Raw genomic sequence first — 20236 nt, 5'->3', positions numbered from 1 at the left:
CTGCATGTCCCTTCATTCACCCATGCAACCTCTACTGATTCCTTCCCTTGGTTAGTTGCTTCTTCCATACAATTACTATTTTACTATTTGATAGACCTTATCCTAGGCTCACTACACCCTCATCCTGCCTACCTCCTGTCAAGTTCTTCCTTCGTCTGGAAGCTCTCTCCACCCAAGAACGTTCAGCCGTATCCTCCCTTAGTGTTGCTGCAAATATCATGCATTAATTTCCTACAAGTCCTCTCTTAGGAAAGGTATTCCTTTCAATTATGGACGTATTGCTGAGTCCTCCTATACATTGAAGGTAACCTTCAACTTTGCATCTTCTCCAAAAACCTATCCTAGGCTGCTTGGTCTCTCTACCCTTTCATTTTTTGTCAGGTTCTTCCCAAGACTGGCTGCATATTGCATGAAGGCACATTCTGTTATGTCCTTCCCTAGGCTAGCTGCACCCTAATTCCATGCACCCACTACTACATCCAACCCTAAGCTAACCGGATCTTCTCTAATGCACTTTCTCTGAAATTCCCCTATACTACTTGTACCGTGTAACTCTGCACCTCCTGCAATGTTCTCCCCTAGGCTGGATGCATCTTCGATTATGAATTATCTGCCAAGTACTTCTCTAGGATAGATTTTCCTTCTGTCCATCCTCCACTTCCTTATGGATTGTCCCTTAGGCTCACTGCACCCTCTACCCATGCAACTCCCGCCAAGTTCTCCATTAATCTGGATGTTCCCTTCACCAATGCACTTCATGTCATATCATCACAGGCTGGCTGCAACCTCCACTCATGTATGTTTTGTAGCTCTTCCTCTGGGCAGAATGTCCCTCCAGCTATACATATACTGCTGGGTGTCTCCCAAGACTGGTTGCACCAACCACCTTTTCTCCCTAAGCCTGGCTGCGTTCTACAACCAAGCACTTTCAATTGTGTCATCATTACCTACCCCAACTCACATTCTAATGTGTACTCACATAGGCTTCCAGCAATCTGCACCCATATACCAACTGCTCTGACTCATCTTGGTTGAAAGATCCCTCCTCCCATGCACTTCTTGTTAGTCTTCTTCTAGGTCTGTTTCCACCTATGCACATCCCAGTTGATCTTCCCTTAGGATGGATGAATCCTCTTCCATGCAACTCCTGTGTGATCCTCCACCAGGGTTATTGAACTTTCTGCCAGTGAACTTCCTGCTAAATCTTCCAGTAAGCTGACTGTACCTTCCAACATTGAATCTTCCTCCAAGCTCTCAATTAGGCTGACAATTCTTCCCACCTATTGACTTCCTACTATGTCTTTCCCTTGGCCCACTATGCCTTGCACCAATGCATCTTTCCCAACGTACTCCCCAAGGATGGTTGCACCCTGTACCCATGCACCACCTACCAGTTCTCCTCTTTGACTGAATATGCCTTCACAATATGCACCTTCTTCCAGTCCAATTCTAGGTCTGAAGCTTTCTCCACCTGCACTTCTTGCTTGGTCCTCATCTAGACTGGCTGCACTCTCCACCATGTACCTATTGCCACAACTTCACTTAGGTTAGATACTCCTTACTCCCATCTACTTCCTTTAGGGACATCCATGGGCTGGATGATTTCTTTTTCCATACATTTCATTTTTTATCATCTGCTAGGCTGGTTGTACCTTCCAACCATGTCTCTCCTGCCATATCATCCCCTAGGTTGGATTACCTATATCCATGAACTACCTAATGGGTCCTCCTCTGGGCTTTGAGGACCATTAATTCATGTACTTTCTCTCATTTCTATCCCCCTAGGCTAGCTGTACACTCCACCAATGAGCTCCTTGTAACCATCTTTAGGTTGGCTGCACACTGTGTCCAGGCACCACCTACCAGGACTTTCCCTGCTGTGAATGTTTTTTTTAACCATGAACCCCTTGCCAATCCTTCCATAGGTTGCATATTCCTTCTAACCATGTCATTCTTGCCTCACTGTCCTCTAGGATGACTATTTTTCTCTTCAACTTTGTATCACATGTGGACCCCCTGCCCTCCCCAACACACACACACACACACACACACACACACACACACACACACACGCAGTAGCAGCCCTACCCATCCATGTACTTCCTGTCAAATTATCTGCTAGGTTCACTGTACCCTCCACCCATGCACTTCTTGCCATAACTTACCTTTCTCCTTTCTCTACCTCAAACTTCCACTGATGCATTTCCTGTTATTCTTCCCTTAGGTAATATTCTACTGCCACCTGTGAATGTATTGCTGGGTTCTCCCTTAGACTGGATGTACACTACAGCTTTGCACATCCTGCTGAGACCTCCTCTAGCCTGGATGCTCTCTCAAAAAACAAACAAACAAACAAAACCAAAAAAAAAAAAAAATCACTTAAAGACAGGTCCTGTCAGAGCCTGAGTGCATCCTCCACCAATGCACATCCTAATATTCCCCCCATGGACTGAAGGAACCAGTTCATCCATGCACCATCTGCACATGCAAGGAGGCAGAAACCTCTACTATGCACCATCTACTAGGATTCAACTTGGATCAATGCTTTCTTCTCCCATATACACACTCTCCTTTATTTTATATGCCTGATGCATTTTCCATGACTTCTCAGGATGGTTGTCCCCTGAAAAATGCACTAGTTTCTGGGTTTTCTTCTGGAATGGGTGATCCTCCTCCTATGCACCACCCATCAGGGTCTTATCTAATATAAATGTAACTCTCACCCACGCACCTCTGCAAAATTATCTTCAAGGCTAGACGGTCTCTTCACCATGTATTTTCTGCTGTATCCTCCACTAGACTTCTTCATGATTGAACCTCCTGCTCAGTCCTACAATAGGGTGGCCGTTCCTTTCACACATCCACTCCCTGCAGGATCCTCCCCAAGGTTTGCTGCAACTTCAATCCACATACGTACTGCCAAGCCTTCTCCTAGTCTGGAGGCTCCTTACATCCAGTCACTTTCAAACATAACCTTCTTTAATGCAGCTGCAACCTCCACACACATATCACCTGTGCATCTTTCCCTGGAAGTAATACCCCTTCCACTTCAGCACATACTTCTGAGTCCCTGTCTAGTTTGAATGTTACTTCTACCTTTGCACACTCTGCTGAGTCCTTCTCTAGTCTGGTTGATTCTTCAAACTTTGCACTTCCTTCCAGGTGCTCCTCAAGACTCGCAGCACTCTGAAATAATGCAAGTCCTATTATATCATCCCCTAGGCTGGTTTTAAGTTGCAACAATAAATTTTCTGATGTGTAGTCCCACAGACTGTCTACACATTCTTTTATCCATGTCTTCATCTATGCACATTAAGCCCTGTCCTAATCTTTGGTATCTGCACCCTGTTATCCACATTCCTCCTGCCATATCCTTTCCTATCCAGGATGAATGCTTTCCCCTGTACACTTCCTGCTGATTCTTCCACTAAGCATGTTGCACAATTCTCTCATGAGCCTCTGTCTTATCTTCCTAGGCCAGCTTCACTCTCCACTCAAGCAGCTATTGTTAGGCCTACCTCAATCTGCACTCATGCATCTCCTGCAATATCCTGACCTCAGATGGTTGGCCCATGCACTCATATGTCACCTGTCAATTTTTCACCTTGGCCAGATAGACCTTCTTTCCATTTACCTTCTGCAGGTCCTATTCTAGGCCTGAGGGTCTCTTGACTCATGCACTTCTTGCAGAGTTCTTCTCTTAGTTGGCTTCATTGTGAACTCATGAATCTCCTGCCATTTTCTCCCTATGAAAGGCACACTCTGCTCATGGAGCTACTGCTAACTGTCTAGCCTGGTTGCATTCTGGAATATTGCACATCCTGCTAAGTTCTCCCCTCTTATACCTGTATCCACCATCCGTATACCTTCTGCTGCATTCTCTTCTAGGTTGGATAAGTCTTTAATATGTTTATTTCCTACCGGCCACTCTCCTAGACTGGTTTGCAACTTCCACACATCTTGTTTGCCAATTACTCTATTAAGCTCTTCATTCTCTCCACACATGTACCACCTGCAGATTCTTCCCCTGTGGTTCATTGCTTCCTTCACCCATGTACCCTCTGCTGAGCATCTCTTAAATGAAAATTCCATCTATCCATAAAACTTCCTGCTGTGTTGTCCCTCCAGACTTGTTACAGCACACATTCATGCACCTAACTACCAGGTATTCCCCTATGCTAACTGCACCCCACCCTCTGGCACCTCTTGCCATATTGTTTCCTTGGAAGGCTACAACGTCCATTCGTTAACCTCCTGCTATGTCCTCCCCTAGGACAGCTGTGCCATTCAAGCGTATATTTCCTGCTGATCTACTGTCTGCAATCTTCACACAAGACCTACCTGCTGGGCTCTATATTAAAGCTTGCTGTTTCTTCCAACCACTAACCACCTGTATGTGGTGCTTTAGGCTGGATGACTTCTCCACCCATGCAAGTTCTGTCAGTGTTTCCTGTTGGGGCTCAGAAAATGATAACCTAAAATACGGGCCTCAGAAGTAACAGTTTCTCTCTGACCTTCTCCTGCCCTCCTGTATCTTGTCCCTCATTCTCTCCTGAGGTCAGCCATAGAAACTACAATTTCTCTTCCTCAAGGCAGAATCATTTTTCCTCCAAAGCAGCCATAAGGCCTAAAATATTACTCTAACTTTCCCCTTCTTTTTTATGTAACAAATAGCTATAAAGTAATTCTCTGACCAACCTTCTCTAATTGTAGGTCGTAAGACCCTCATTCCAGAAAGGATCTTACCCCCTACCTGAGAGGAAGGAATGCTGCAAGGAGTGGCCAAGAAGAATCTGAACACACAGGCCTTGCTGAGTTTTCCCACTCAATCTGTTAACATTAGTTCATATCCCAATCAAAGTTCTGCATGGCTATTTATTATTCATTGAAACCAAAGCATAAAAATGGATAGCTCCCCCTGTATCTTTGGGTCTTCATTATGAAGGCTTTTATGTCATAAAAAGCTATTATCAAATAAATTGTTATGATTTTCTCTTCTTAACTTGCTTTTGTTATAGGGATGTCAGCCATACCTCCTTCTGATGGGGAGGAAAGAGATCACTCTGTTTCCACCCCTACACTCCCCCAAAAGCTGGAAGCCATCTCAAACTATGCACCTCATATTATTAACTCCTCTATATTGGCAGCAGACTACATACATACACCACATGCTGCTTTCTCCCTTATGCTGGATGTTACTACCAGGTTTGCCTACACATATCCTGCCTGTGCCTCGCTAAGTCTAGTTGCACCCAGAACCAATGCTCCACCTATTACCTCCCTCATAGGCTAGCTGCAACCCCCAAACAGGCAAGCATTGTCATATTCTCCACAAGACCAACTAGAGCCTCCATCCATGCATCTCTTGTGTTCCTCCTACATTATGCACCCATGCACTTCTTGCCTGAGTTAGGCCCCCATGTATTTTTTAGCAATATCTACCTACAGGCTGGATCCCTTCTCCATCTATTTACTTTCTGTTGGGTTCTCTCCTAGGGTGGCAGCCTGCACTCTGCATCCATGCACTTCTTGCCAGGTCTCATCTTGGCTGAATGGTCTCTCCTCCCATTAATCTTTTTCCTATACTCTCATAGGCCTGATGATTGCTCCACCCATGTTTTATTGCAGGTCCTTCTATAGGATGGCTGTACCTTCCACCCATGCATTCACGCTCAGGCTTCACCTAGGCTAGATACTGCTTCATCAATATTCAACTTATCTAGCCTTTCCCTAGGCTGAATGTTGTTTCCACCCGTGTACCATCTGCCAATTCTTTCTCTATTCGAGATTCTCTTTACACACATATACCTCATGGCTTCTTTGGACTAGCTTCAACCCCTAGCCATGCATCTCTTATGGTTCTCACCCTAGGCAGGTTTCTGCCTCCATGTATGCATGTCTTTCTGGGTTCTCCCCTAAGCTGGCTATACACTTCATCTTTGCCCCTCTTTCTTAGATCTCTCCTAGCCTGGATGCCCACTCCATCCATGTACTTCATATACAATCCTGATAGCCTGGTTGCACCTTGCAACTCCCTTTGGCTGAAAGTTCCTTCTTCCCATTCACATTCTGCCTGACCTGTAATAGACCTGATACTTTCCTTGCTCATGCTCTTCTTGCACAGTCCTTCTATGGGTTGGTTCTACCTTGCAGCATGCATTTTCTGCTGGGACCTCCTGTAGTTTACATGCTCCTTACCACATTCCATGCACATCCTAATGAGTACTCACATTTGCTAGATGCTCCATCCACCAATGCACTTTTTGCTGATCCTCCTTTGGAATGGTTGAAACTTAAAAATATACATATTTTGCCATGCTTTCCCCTAGGTAACCTGAATCATACAGCCGTGAATCTGCTGCCAAATACTCATTCAGGCTTCTGCACCTTATACCTATGCACTTCTCCTGTATTTTACCTAAACTGGCAACACCTTCCAACCATGTACCAATGGTCATATCCTCCATGAGTCTGAGTGTTCTTTCTGCAGATCCTCCCCTATGACTGTAAGCTTCCTCAACCCATAACCCTCATACAATGAACTCCCCTAGGCTGGCTGCACACTGCACATATACTCCTCCTGACAAGTACTCCTATAGGCTGCTACTACCTTTATGTATGCACTTTCTGCCAAGTACTTCTTTAGTCTGCTTGATTCCTCCATCAATGAACATCCTGTCATTTTCTACATGAGGCCATTGTCTCCCTGCACCCATGTATCTTGCATTTTGTTCTCCTATAGCCTAGCTTTTCCCTGCACCCATGCACCTTTTGCTAGGTATATCTTGACTGAATGCTTACTTATCTTATGAATTTCCTGTCATTCATGTTCTAAGCCTGAAGTTTCTCCACCCATGCATTTCTTCCAGGATCAGCCTCTAGTTTGGTTGCACACTCCATTCATTTAAGTTACTCTGGAGCCTTTCCTATGTTCAGTGTTTCTTGCCCCCCTACTTATCCTGCAGAGACTTTCCTAAGCTGGGTGCTTTCTCCTCCATGTATTATAGTTCTGCTGAATCATTTCTGCATTCTTTCCCCTGTGCAGTATTATCCACAAGCTATGTACAAAACATTTGGTTCTTCCTTAGACTGGCCATAACTTCCACCTATACATAACCTGAATTAACCAGCTACTTGGCCAGTTACACTTGGCTGGCTACAAGGGCACTTCCTGCCATTCTTTCCACAGACAAGATGCACCTTCCACCAATGCAAGACTTTCAAGAACCTGACATAGTCTGGATCGTCTCTACACCCATGCAATTCCTTCTGGGTTCACCCTTTAACTAGCTGCATGCTCCACCCATGAACCTCCTGCTGAGCCTTCACCTCGACTGGGTGCTCCCTGCACCCATGAACTTCCTGCCATAAGCTGATTCTACCCTCATCTTTATGTCTCCTGCATAGTCTTCCATTAGTTTGACTGCTCCTTCTACCCTTGCACTTTTGGTTGAATCCTTTCCTAAGTCAATGGCACCCCACACCAATGTACGTGCTACAATGTCTACAACTAGCTTGACTGCCCCACTGAATAATGCACCACCTACAGAGGCCTCTGGTAGGCTGGCTGTACCCTGTAGTTCTGCAACTTCTATCATATTCTTCCTTAGGCTGCATGCAACCATCAATCATGCACAACCTGATGAATAATTTTCTCATCTAGATATTCTCTTCACTAGTTTACTTCTTGCTAAATTTTCCCCTAAATTCCATTCACCTTTGTTTTGAATGTCTTGCCAAGTCCTCCCCTAGTCTGGATGCTCCTTACACCCAAGAATCTCCAGCCGTATCCTCCCTTAGCAAGCATGAAATCTCCAACCATGCATCTCCTGCAGATTCTTCCCTAGGCAGGATACTATTTCCACTTATGCATATGTTGCTGGGTCCTCTTCTAGACTAGGTGTAACCTCCACTTTTCTACCTTCTGCTGGGACCTATCATAGGCTGGCTGCTCTCTCCACTTATGAAATTTCTACTGTGTGCCCCCTGAGGCTAGCTTCTCCCTGTTCCTAGAAATCTGCTAGACCTCTCCTTGACTGAATGTCCCCTATGCCCATGAAACTTTTCCCGTCCTCTTCTAAGTTTAATATTTTCTTATACATGCACTTCTTTCAAGGTACATCTAGGTTGTCTGCACATTACACACATACACCTCCTGCCAAGATCCCCTACGCTATATTCTCCCTAAACTCATGCACTTTCAGCCATATTGCCCCAGAGACTGGCTTCAACCAATATGCACTTACGTTTTGTGGATTCTTCCCTAGGCAGGATATTACCTCCACATACACACATATTGTTAGGTCCTCCTCTAGGTTGGATGTAACCTCCACATTTGCAGCTCTTGCTGAGACCCCACATAGGATGGCAGTTCTTTCCATCCATACAATGTCTATTAGATCCTGCCAGAGCTTTGCTGCACCCTACACCCATGTGCTATATGCTAGGTCTCCTTTTGTTAAATTCAATCTATTTTTATGCACCTCCTATCAGTCCTCTTCTACGCCTGATGGTTTCTCCCTCAAATTTACTTCTTGCAAGGTTCTTCTCCGGGATGGCTGCACCCTCCATCTATGCAATTCATGCCTGAGTCACCCATAGACTAGATACTCCCTTTTCCTGTACCCAGCTGAGTCTTTCTCTAGGGCAAATATTCCCTCCACCCATGCACTGCTGCTGATTAGAAACTGGCTGAAAGTTGCATATATGAAACTTCTCGTCATATTCTCCCCTGGGAAGGATGCACCCTCCTCCCATGCACCATCTACTGAATCATCTACACTAGATTCTTTTTTCACCCTTGTACTTCATGCCCCATATTCCCTTGAGCTGGATGCAACATTCACCCATGCATTTTCTACTGAACTTATTTTAAGGAGGTTTCTGCCTCTATCTATGTATATATTTCTGGGTCATCTATTCACTGTATACTCCAACTTTGCACATCCTTCTGAGACCCCTCCTAGCTTGAGTATCGCCTCTAAACATGCATTTCCAGCAGGTTCCTCCCATAGCCTGCTTTAACCCTGGATCTCTGCACTTTATATTATGGCCATATGTAGACTGCACTCCCCTAAGCTGGCTTTACCTTGCACCTCTACACCTCCTAACATTTGCTCCCTAGGTTTGATACAACCTCATCCATGCACCATCTCTCTAGACTAAATTATCCCTCTACCCATACACTTTCTGCTGGGCTCACTGTGCCCTTAACCCACTGACCTGACAAATCTTTCCCTATTCTGGATGTTTCCTTGAGCCATGTACCTCCAACCTTATTCTCCCTTAGGCTAGAGGCAACCATCACACATATGCATCTCCTGCCAGTCCTTTCCTAAGCAGGATGCTCCCTTAACCAATGCTAGTGCTATCAGGTCCTCTTCTGGGCTGGAGGTAACATCTATCTATTAGTCTCCTGTTAGCGCCTTCTCTAGTCTGGCTTTTCTCACCACCTACGAAGTTTCTGGAAGTACTAATGCTAGTCTGGTTGCTCTCCCACACCAAACTACATTCTAACATGTCCTCCTAACAGGTGGCTAAAATTTGTCTCCATTTTCCACTTGCTAGGACTCCTTTTGGCTGAATGCTCACTCTTCCTACACACATCATGAGCCTCTTCTAATAGGTCTGATGCTTCCTTTTTACATTATCCGTTCTCCATGTTGGCTGCACTCTACACACCTGTAACTTTTGTTTCTATCCCTGGCAGGATGTCCCTTCTATTCATGCAAAACCTGTCAAGTCTTGCCGAGACTTGATTCTCTTTCACTCACTTATTTCTTGCCAGATGCTCCCCTCAGTTGAAAGCAACATCCAACTGTGCACTTCCTGCTGTATTCTCCCCTAGATTGAATATTTCTTCAAACCATGCACTTCCTACTATATGCTCCTATTGGCTTGCTGCACCCTCCATTCATGCACCTATACTGTGTCCTTCTATACCACTGAAGATCCTTCCACTCATGTGATAGCTGCTTAGTCCTTCCCTAGGGTAACTTCATCTTGTATTCATGCAACAACTATCAGATCTCACCTAAGCTGAATCCTCCGTCCTCCCATGCTCCCATTTCTGATCCTCTTCTAGGCCTGATGATTTTTCCACTTGGAATTCTGAAAGAGACCTTCCCTAGGCTGGAAGAACCCTCCATTTTTGCAGTTTGTGCCAGAGCCTAACCTATTGTACATATTCTTTATTCTATGCTCATCTCACAGAATCTTCCCGTATATTAGATATTCCCTCTACCTGTGCACTTCTGCTGATCCTCTCCTGTACTATGTGAAAGTTGCCACCATGACACTCATGCCATATTCTCCTGTAGGATGGATACAATTTCCATCCATGCACCACCTGATGAATACTCTCATATTCTAGACTTTTCCCTCTATCCATGAACCTCATGTCACATCTTTCTTTATTTTGGCAACAACCTCAACCCATGCAACTCCTGCAGCTCTTACCCAAGGCAGTTTCCTTACTACACCAATGAACATATTTCTAGACCCTTCCTTAGGTTGACTGTACCCTCTGATTTTGCACCACCTTCTGACACTTCTTCTAGTCTTGCTGCTCTATCCAACTATGAGTTTTTAGCAAGATCCTTCAAAGGATTTGCTGCACCCTGCATCAATGCACATCATAATATATGCACTATGGGCTGGCTGCAACCTACTACCATTTCCTGCTGGTCAGGACTCCATTTAGCTGAAAGCTCTTTCTTCCCATTGGTCTCATTTAGTCTACCTCAGGTCTATTGTTTTCTTCACCCATGCCTTTCTTGTAAGGTCCTTTTCCAAGTTGGCTGCATTCTACACCCATGCACTTCCTGCTACGATGTGTATAGGTGGAATGCTCATTGTCCCCATATACCTCCTGCCAAGTTTTCCCCTCGCTGAATGCTCCCTCCACCCATGCACTTCTTGCTGGCACTCTCCTAAGCTGGCTGAAGCGCGTATATGTGCATATCCAGTTTTGTCCTCCCATAGTTAGGCTAAACTTATCTTGCTTGTACCCTGCGCTCACACACCTCCTACCATGCCCTTCCTCAGGCTTGCTGAACATTTCAACTATGAATTGAGCGTCACATCCTTCAATAGGCAGGATGCCACTTTTACCCATGCATTTCTTGTGGGTCTTCCCAAGGTCTGGCTGCATTCTGTACCCATGGACCGCCTGTGATGTTTTTCCCTTAAACTAGATTCTCCCTCCACCTATACACTTACTGATGGATTCTCCCACAGGCTGGCTTTATTATGTACTCATGTATGAGCTTCCAGATCTTAATTGGCTTGTATACATATCTTCTCATGTGCTATTTTTGTTATCTTTCTAGGCATGATGATTTTTCACCCATGAAATACTTGTCAAGTCTTGCACTGGGCTGGCTGCACACTAACACATTCAGCTCAGCTATAACTAATGTTATGCCCTCACCTATGCTGGCTGCATCCTGCACCCAGAGACGTCCTTCTTTGTTATTTTATAGCCTGGCTTCATAGTCACGCCATGCACCTCTTACTGGTTCCTCACCTAAGAATGGTACACTCTTCACCCATGTACTTCCTTCCAAGTCCTCCCCTAAGATAAATATACTCTTCATGAACGCACTTTCTGCCTAGTTCTCCCACAGGCTGATTGTACTTTACATCCGTCTCTATCTACTATGCCTAGTCCTAGACTGGATTCATCCAGCACCCACAAAACAATGGCCAGGTATGCCTTTTGGCTGAATACTATTTTGCTGCCGTGCATACCCTACTAACCTTATTATAGGCCTGGGGCTTTCCTCAGCCATGAACTTCCTGCTGAGTCCTCCCTTACAGTGGCTGTATTCTCAAAAATACACCTTCTACAAGGGTTTTCTCTATGTTGGCTGCATGCTATACCCCTCCACCTTCAGCTATATTCTCTCTTAGGGTAAAAGAACTATCCAACCATGTACAACCTGCAGAGTCCTTTCATATGCTCTACTCTTCTTCCATTCATGTACCTTCTGCAGGATCATTCCCTAGGCTCACTGCAAATTTCACCCATACAACTCTTGCTGAGACCTCTCATAAGCTGGATATATCTTCCACACATTCATTTCCTTCCAGGTCTTCCCCTAGATTGGCTGGAACCACCACACCTGATTTGACCGCTGGGTTCTCTATCAAACTTTCCTTCAACTAGGTAGCACATGCAGAGTCTTGCTTTAGTCTGCATGGCCCATCTATTCATGTGCCTTCTGAAGATTCCTCCCCTAAAGCTGCAAGCTCCTACAATCCCTGTGCCTCCTACCATGAATTCCTGCAGGTCTTACCAAAGCGTATATCTACACTTCCTGAACACTATAAGTATATACTGGCTGCCTTGTCCTCCCCTAAGCTGAATGCTTCCTCCACCATTGCTCTGAATCCCTGATGGACCTTCTCCTGTGGTAGCTGCTTCCTTCACCCATGCACCTCTGCCGAATCCTCTGCTAGGCTGGACACTCCCTCCACTCATTCACTTACTGCCAGATTCTTCCCTATCCTGGCTGTTTCCTCCATCCATGAACTATCTGCCGAGTCCTCCTCTAGGTTAGTAGAATCCTGTACCTTATATATCAGCCACTATATCTGCCCAGAGGTTAAATGCACACTTTATAAATGCATTTCCTGCAGGAGCTTCCCCTAGCTAGATTTTTTTTCCATCCAATCATTTGCTGCCAGATCCTCTTCTTGATTGATGGCACTCTCCACCTACACACCTCATGCCATATTCTCCCCTAGGCAGTATGCACCTTTTACCCTTGCACTACCTCTTGAATCCTCCCCTATGCTTACTACATCCTCCCTGAAAGTACCCATGCTGTGTTCTCCCATAGGATAGATGCTCTCCCTACCTGTGCATCTCTGACTAGGTCTTATCCTAGCCTGACTACTTCATCGACTCAGATACCTCCTATTGAGTCCTTCCCTAGGCTAGATGCACACTCCACTCATGCACATCCTATGGGGTCCTCCAGGCTGGTAGATCCCTGCTTCCATATACTTAATACTAAATCTGCCCCTAGGCTAAATGCACACCCAATTAATGCACCCTCTACAAGCAACTCCCTTAACTCCCTGTGTCCTCTCCAAACCAGACTACTACCATTCGCTACCCTAAGTTGGATACACTCTCCACATATGTTCATTCTATGATACCTTCTCCTAGTGTGGCTCTACTTCAACTTTGCTCCTTCTGTAGACTGACTACTCCTTCCCATGAACTACCTGCTAGCTCATAACAGTAGGCTGATTGTACCCTGAACCAATGAACCTCTTACTATGGTAACTCCTGGACTGGTTGCAACCTAAACCCATTCACCTTCTTTATTGGTCTCCCCTAGGCTGGATGTATCTTCTACCACTGTGCTACTTGATAAATCCTCCCCTACAATATATTATTCTCCTTTCCATGAAGTTCCTTCCAGATTGTCTCCTAGGGATGTTACTCCCTGCACCTCATGCCTCATCTCCCCATAGCCAGCTGCAATCTCCAACCACACATTTCCTGTACTTCTTCCCCTAGACAGAATTCATCCCCTCCTGTGAATGTGTTACTGGTCTTCCCCTAGGCTGGTTGTACCCTCCAACTTTTCACCTCCTGCTCGGACTTTCCCTTGCTTGGTTGCCCATTTAAACCATGAACTTCCAGCAACATCAGCAGTGAATGTCTTAATATGTCCTATTATAGTCTGGCTTCAGTCTGACCCCATTTCCATTGACTAAGACTTCATTTGGCTGAAAGATTCTTCCTCAAATGTACCTTCAGTTGGTCATCTTCTGGGTCTGAGCATGTTAACAGGGCCAAGATAACAAGCTCTGGACCTTTAATGCTGTGGTATAACTAGACAGGGTATATGACTGAGGCAAGTAGAATAAGGTCTGCAACGATCAGTTTATCAGTGTAGTAGTACAAGTGTACACACAATGTGAATTAGACAAAGAGGAGGATGAAGCATCATCTGTCAACAGGAGGGTGGGAATGGAGCCCAGGGCACAGAGATGTGAACAGGGCCTAGAAGACGAGCCTTGAGTAATAACTTCAGTGGTATGACTTGTACAAGAATGTTAACATGGCACAGAGGAGTAACCCCACAATATCAGTGCAGAGGTGTAACTGGACCAGGGATGTGAGCAGGTCAAAGAAGAGCATTCTCACAGCATCAGTGTAATGGTGTCATTGAGAAGAGAATTCAAATAAGGTGAAGAGAAGTATCCCTGCCCTATCAATGTGCTGGTGTCACTATCATAACTAGGCAGCAGATGTTATCTGTGCAAAGAATAGCAGCCCTGCATTAAAACTGTAATAGTGTAACTGCATAGGGGATGTGAATAGGACAAAGAGGATGAGGTTTCACTCACGAGTACAGTGATGTGCCTGGTCTGGAATGTGAACATGGCAAGTAGAAAAAGCCCCATGCCCTTGCTATTGTGGTGTAACTAAACTAGAAATTTGGACCTGGAAAAGACGGTGACCCCTGATGCACAGATGGAACTGGATGTGGGATGTGAGAAAAGCAAAGAGGAGGAGTCCTATCGCAAAAGTGCAGTGGTGAAACTCCACAGGGGATGTCAACAGAGAAAACAGGAGAATCTTGATACCATTAGTACTGAGGAGGAATAACTGGACAAAACATGTGATCGGGGCAAAGAGAAGAAGCCCCAACCCATCAATTCAATGCTGTATCTTGGAAGAATGATATGGATGGGGAAAAGAGAAAGAACACTGCACCATCAGCACAGTGATTACATTGCAAGGTGTGCAGAACAAGAAGTTACATGCTCAAAGCACCAGCACCATGTTGTAGCTGGGTTGTACCTGGATCAGCAATGTGAACAGGGTCAAGGAAAACAGTATCAGTGCTATGGTGTGAGTGCACAGTGGATCTGAATGAGCAAGTAGGGGGATCCTCACATCATTATTACTGTGGTGTGCACAGACAGGGCATGTGAGAGGGGCAAAGAGGAAGGCCATCATCCCTTCAATGCAGTCATGTAACTGGGTATAGGGAGGAGAATCCTGACACTGTCAGGGGACTCATTACATGGAAATGGAAATGGAAGCTGCAAAGATGGGCAGCGCCACATCGTCTACACAGTTGTGTAAGTGAATAGAGTGTGAAAGGAGTAAATATACTCTCCCACCATCAGTGCATCCTCTGTGCTAGGCGAGAGGATGAAAACAGAGCAGAGCTGAGCATATATCCATACTATCATTGCAATAATGTAACCAGGGCAAAGAGGAGGAGACCTGACTCATGAATGCAATGATATAACTGCACAGGGGAAGTAAAAGGCCTGAAAAAGTAGAACCTGCACAACCTCTACAGTTGAGTAACTGCACTGAAGCCAAGGATGAGGCAAACAGGAGAAGTGCAGAGCATCAGTGCTATGGTGTAACCTGGGAAAGGATGTGACAATGTAAAGAGAAGCAGCCCTCAGACATCACTGCAGGGGTCCAGTTTGACAGGGGATATTTACAGGCAAATAAGAGGGCCGCCAACATTAGTGCAGTGGAGCAACTGGGCAGGGACCTAATGCACTGCTGTGCCTGATTCAGCATTCCTGCCTCTATATTATTTGGGAGCAGCCTGAGGTGACTTTGATACAAGGCAGGGCAATCACTTCCTGAGTCAACAAGAATTGAAGTGCCGCTCTACAATGCCCTAGGAGAATTACAAGTGTGCCTTCAAGATGCCATGATTTATAGTCACAGTGTCATAAAACATTTCATCTGAGAGCTTGGTCTGCTTTCCAGGGTGTGAGGTGACCTGCTGGACACTACCAAGACAGTGGAAAACCAATTCTCCTCCCATCCTGCTCAGAGCCTGTCTTGTGTTTCTCTGCTAATATATGTCACTGAAAACTATGAAACCAGAGGTCCTAATCTTCCCATATTGTCAAAGATATATACTCTTGTATAAATATGCACAATGGTTACACTCCAAAATACTAGATGATTAAAGTGGGAACCAAGTCAATGACCCAAATCCAGCCCAGACCATAGTGACTAAATGTCATCATGGACTGTCTGGCAGCCTTGACAAATTGAGTTGCAGCAGAAAAAAGAATGGGTCACAAAACAACCTTTGCCACAACTGGCACCTTATTGACAGTTTCATTTGCCATGGCCAAGAAATCAATGGGCTGTGAACACTCAATGATCCTCTTACCCTTGGAAGTGATCCCTGCAGGCCAACCTGCGGGATGTTAGCGGAATGGCCTGCAGGAACACACACCAATCCTGGCTGCTTCTCCTTCTGCTCTGGGAGCAGAGGGGCTGCCCTGGATTCAAGGTTGTGGACCTGACATTGGAAAGAATTACCTTGTTTACCACAGAGCCATCTACATCGCCAGTTGTCTTTCTCAGTACATCACTGTGCTATGTTTAATGTGCCCAACTTAAAATACATTGAAAAAGATATGCTACATCATTTTTCATGGGTGTAAACTCTAAACTTTTTAATTTATTTATCGGGGGTGAGGGCATAGTGCTCATGAAAAAAGGACAGGAAGTAAGTTTAGAGAACAGAGTGGGGTAACCTTGAGGTGTATAGTAGGGGTTCAGCAAGGCCACCATACACAGTGTGGTTTGTTCACTGCAAAAAGTGCCCAGTCGTGGAGGTGTGGGGTTGCTAAAATCCAGCCCATATCACCCTCTCCAACATCAACACCCCCTGCTGTGTCTGCAGGGTGGGGCACTTCTGTCTGCGTTCTCTTCTCACAAGGGAGAAACAGTTTTTATAGAGTGGGGTGGGAGCTTTTCCAGTTAATTTTCCTAAAGACAGTACATTTTCATTCTGAGGAACTATCTTTTTATCATTCATTTCCAGAGGAGAACCTTTTCTTTCTTAAAAACTCTTCCTGCTGAGAGCTTTTGCTTTTCACAGTGAAGCCGGCAACCTACTCACCCAGCCTGACAACAGAGAATGCTTTCCCTTAAACCACATAAAGATGTCATATAAGTTGCTGGTGACCTGGAGTCTGTGGCATCAAGGGGAATTCCTGATGCAGGACAGCTCATTCACTGTGGCATGTACCAGACCAGTTAATTAACTGAGGCTGTTCTGGGATACCTACATGCTCTACAGGAGCCCTCCACTGCCCCTGTCACCCTCACCCCTTCTCCAGGACCTAGTAACTACAGAGTTAGTGCCTCACACAGCTGATGCCCTGAATCCAGCTCTACCCATTGGTCAGTGTTTGTGATACAGGAGTTAAAAAGAAATTATTTAGGCAGTTAGTAAGGGTAAAAGAGTTTTGGTGGAACTTCCTTTTAATAAAAAGCAGCCCCAAATCATTTCTTTTCTAACAAAAAGCAGACTGAAAAATCAAGAACGCAAAGATAAATAAGCTGGATGCTTGCATGGGTGAATGCCGGCAGCTGCACCAATAGGAAAGGGATACCTGGAAGTCAGGTATATTCAACACGGAGGTTTCCTCTTCCCTTTCCTTTGTTGCCACGTGTGCAGTACCCAAAGGATTATAAATCATGCTGCTATAAAGACACATGCACACGTATGTTTATTGCAGCACTATTCACAATAGCAAAGACTTGGAATCAACCCAAATGTCCATCAGTGACAGACTGGATTAAGAAAATGTGGCACATATACACCATGGAATACTATGCAGCCATAAAAAAGGATGAGTTTGTGTCCTTTGTAGGGACAGGGATGTAGCTGGAAACCATCATTCTCAGCAAACTATCGCAAGAACAGAAAACCAAACACCGCATGTTCTCATTCATAGGTGGGAACTGAACAATGAGATCACTTGGACTCGGGAAGGGGAACATCGCACACCGGGGACTATCACGGGGGGAGGGGAGGGATTGCATTGGGAGTTATACCTGATGTAAATGACGAGTTGATGGGTGCTGACGAGTTGATGGGTGCAGCACACCAACATGGCACAAGTATACATATGTAACAAACCTGCACGTTATGCACATGTACCCTAGAACTTAAAGTATAATTAAAAAAAAAAAAAAGCAGGCAGCATGGTGCCAGTCAGGTAAAGACCCCATTTGCATATTAGAGATTAGGATGTGGTGGTCAGCCTCTTTACGTGCTATGTAAATGGTACACCTGGTCCAACCAATCCTCTGCCCCCTATGTAAATCAAACAATGCTTCCTCAAGCTCATCTATAAAACCAATCACATCTCACCCAAAACCCGGAAACCCACTTAGGACCCCTTCCTCTGCAGGAGGAAGCTCTTTTCTTTCTTTCGCCTATTAAACTTCTGCTCTTAAACTCACTCCTTGTGTGTCTGCATCTTTGATTTCCTTGGTGTGAGACAATGAACCTTGGGTATCTCCCCAGACAAATGACACTGCTTCATTTGTACCATATTTGTTGTGAAATACTTCTAATAACATCCTTGATGATAGACTCCAGAACCCCCGTCAATTTCTAAGCCCCATGATCCCCATCCCCATCTCCTAGGATATTTTGTTCATTGGTTGACATTGGTTTATTCTAGTCTTGGACTCCATGACTTTTTGAATGTCTACAACTACTCTCCCTCTCTCTGAGTTCCCAAGCCTCAGCCATCTCTGAGGGGTGGCCAAGGCAGTTGTCCAAAAGAGGGCCTGCCAGGCTGCTAAAGAAACACTGCTGAAGAAACCGGCCTCTCCCTGAAAGACTATGCGATCTGTCAGGAGTTATGAGAAAAAGTAAAAGTATCAAAGGAAGAGAACATAGTTAAGGCCTTAATGAACGGAGATCGTCACGCTTTTCAGAAGCATGCTACCAGCAGCCCTTTTACCTTGCCAATGTATCACTGCCCTGCTGAGTCTAACTGAGATCTTCCCTCCGTACCTGAGGACATGATTCTTACACTTTGCTGCTGACCACAAGGAAATTCTTGGATGGGGTCTTTGGTTTTAGAGCAATTTACTATGATTTGGACATATTAAGAATCTGGTTTGTTGTGGATCACTCAGCTGCTGGCTTCTGTGCACTGCCCTCCTCTCTTGTTGCAACACAGTTCTTTGTAAATCACACCTAATTTTAAATCCTGAGCATATGGTCTGTTTTGACAACAAGATTAGCCTAAGAGCTGAAAAAAGAAACATTCCCCAGATTCCTTTTATATCCAACAACCATCTGTGGTGGGAAGAAAAGGTAAAGATATTTCCAACTCTGGGTAGAGAATCTCGGACACAAAGACAAAAGCTGGCATGGCTCCTCATCCTCCTACTATGAGCTGTCCTCACCAAGATCCTTAGGCCTTGACTACCTCTAAGTGCTGCATGAGTGAGAATAGTTGATCTCTCCACTCCCAGGCCCTCTGAAATAGCAGCCACTAACATGTGTATGGACTCCTCTGCTGAAATCTGTCCTGGCTGCTTATGGCAGACTCTTTTGGTGCTCCACCCCCATCCTCTAGTGGCTTACCACTGCAGTGCAAGCTCTGGAACTTCCAGCTGCCTGAGGACTTTTCTTGACAACCAAAACCCACCCTGCCTACGCAGGCCAGCTGTGAGAACCAGAGGATTCATGTCCTGGAAAGCAACCTTCAGCCAATGATTGATAGAAATTGGTGTCTAAATAGCCTCAGTCCCTTGCCCTTGAGAAGAGATAATTCTGAGGTGTGACAAAGACTCTCCCAATCAAACTTTGGTCAGGCTCCTGTGCGCTTTCTCTTTTTGACTAGGCCTCAATTTTAGGCTTCATGTCTTTCCTTGTAGAATCCAGTTTTAGCAAGAATCCAGTTTGAGGAAGAATCCTGCTAAGTCAGTTAAGAGAGAATCTGTATTCTCTATATCTGACCACCCTCAATATCTGATCAAATTCCTCATCCCTCACTCTTAATATCTGATCACCTGGCCTATCTTCAGCAAGAATCCTGTCAAATTTGTTTAGCCACAATCCTCCTTTCCCCTTGACATTTCCTCTTGGTAATTTTCAATCCACTAACCCCCATTTATTTTACTTGGTTATAAATTCCCACTTGTCCTTGTTGTATTCAGAATTGAGCCCGGTTCTACACTGAGATCTCTTTTCCTCTACTTACAATTGAGCCCGATTCTACACTGAGATCTCTTTTCCTCTACTTACAATGGTTTCTTTTAATAAAATTTATCTTCACCACTTTAACTTCTACCCATCTCTGGTTTTCCTAAACAGATGGATGCATTACACTGATTCCCAGAGTTCCTCAGTGGGATTGAGCTCAACTTGTTGGATATTACACCTCTTGGTGGATGCTTTCCCTTCTC

The sequence above is a fragment of the Chlorocebus sabaeus genome, chromosome X (assembly GCF_047675955.1).
Source record: "Chlorocebus sabaeus isolate Y175 chromosome X, mChlSab1.0.hap1, whole genome shotgun sequence".
Taxonomy (NCBI): domain Eukaryota; kingdom Metazoa; phylum Chordata; class Mammalia; order Primates; family Cercopithecidae; genus Chlorocebus; species Chlorocebus sabaeus.
This window is presented reverse-complemented; position numbering follows the sequence as displayed.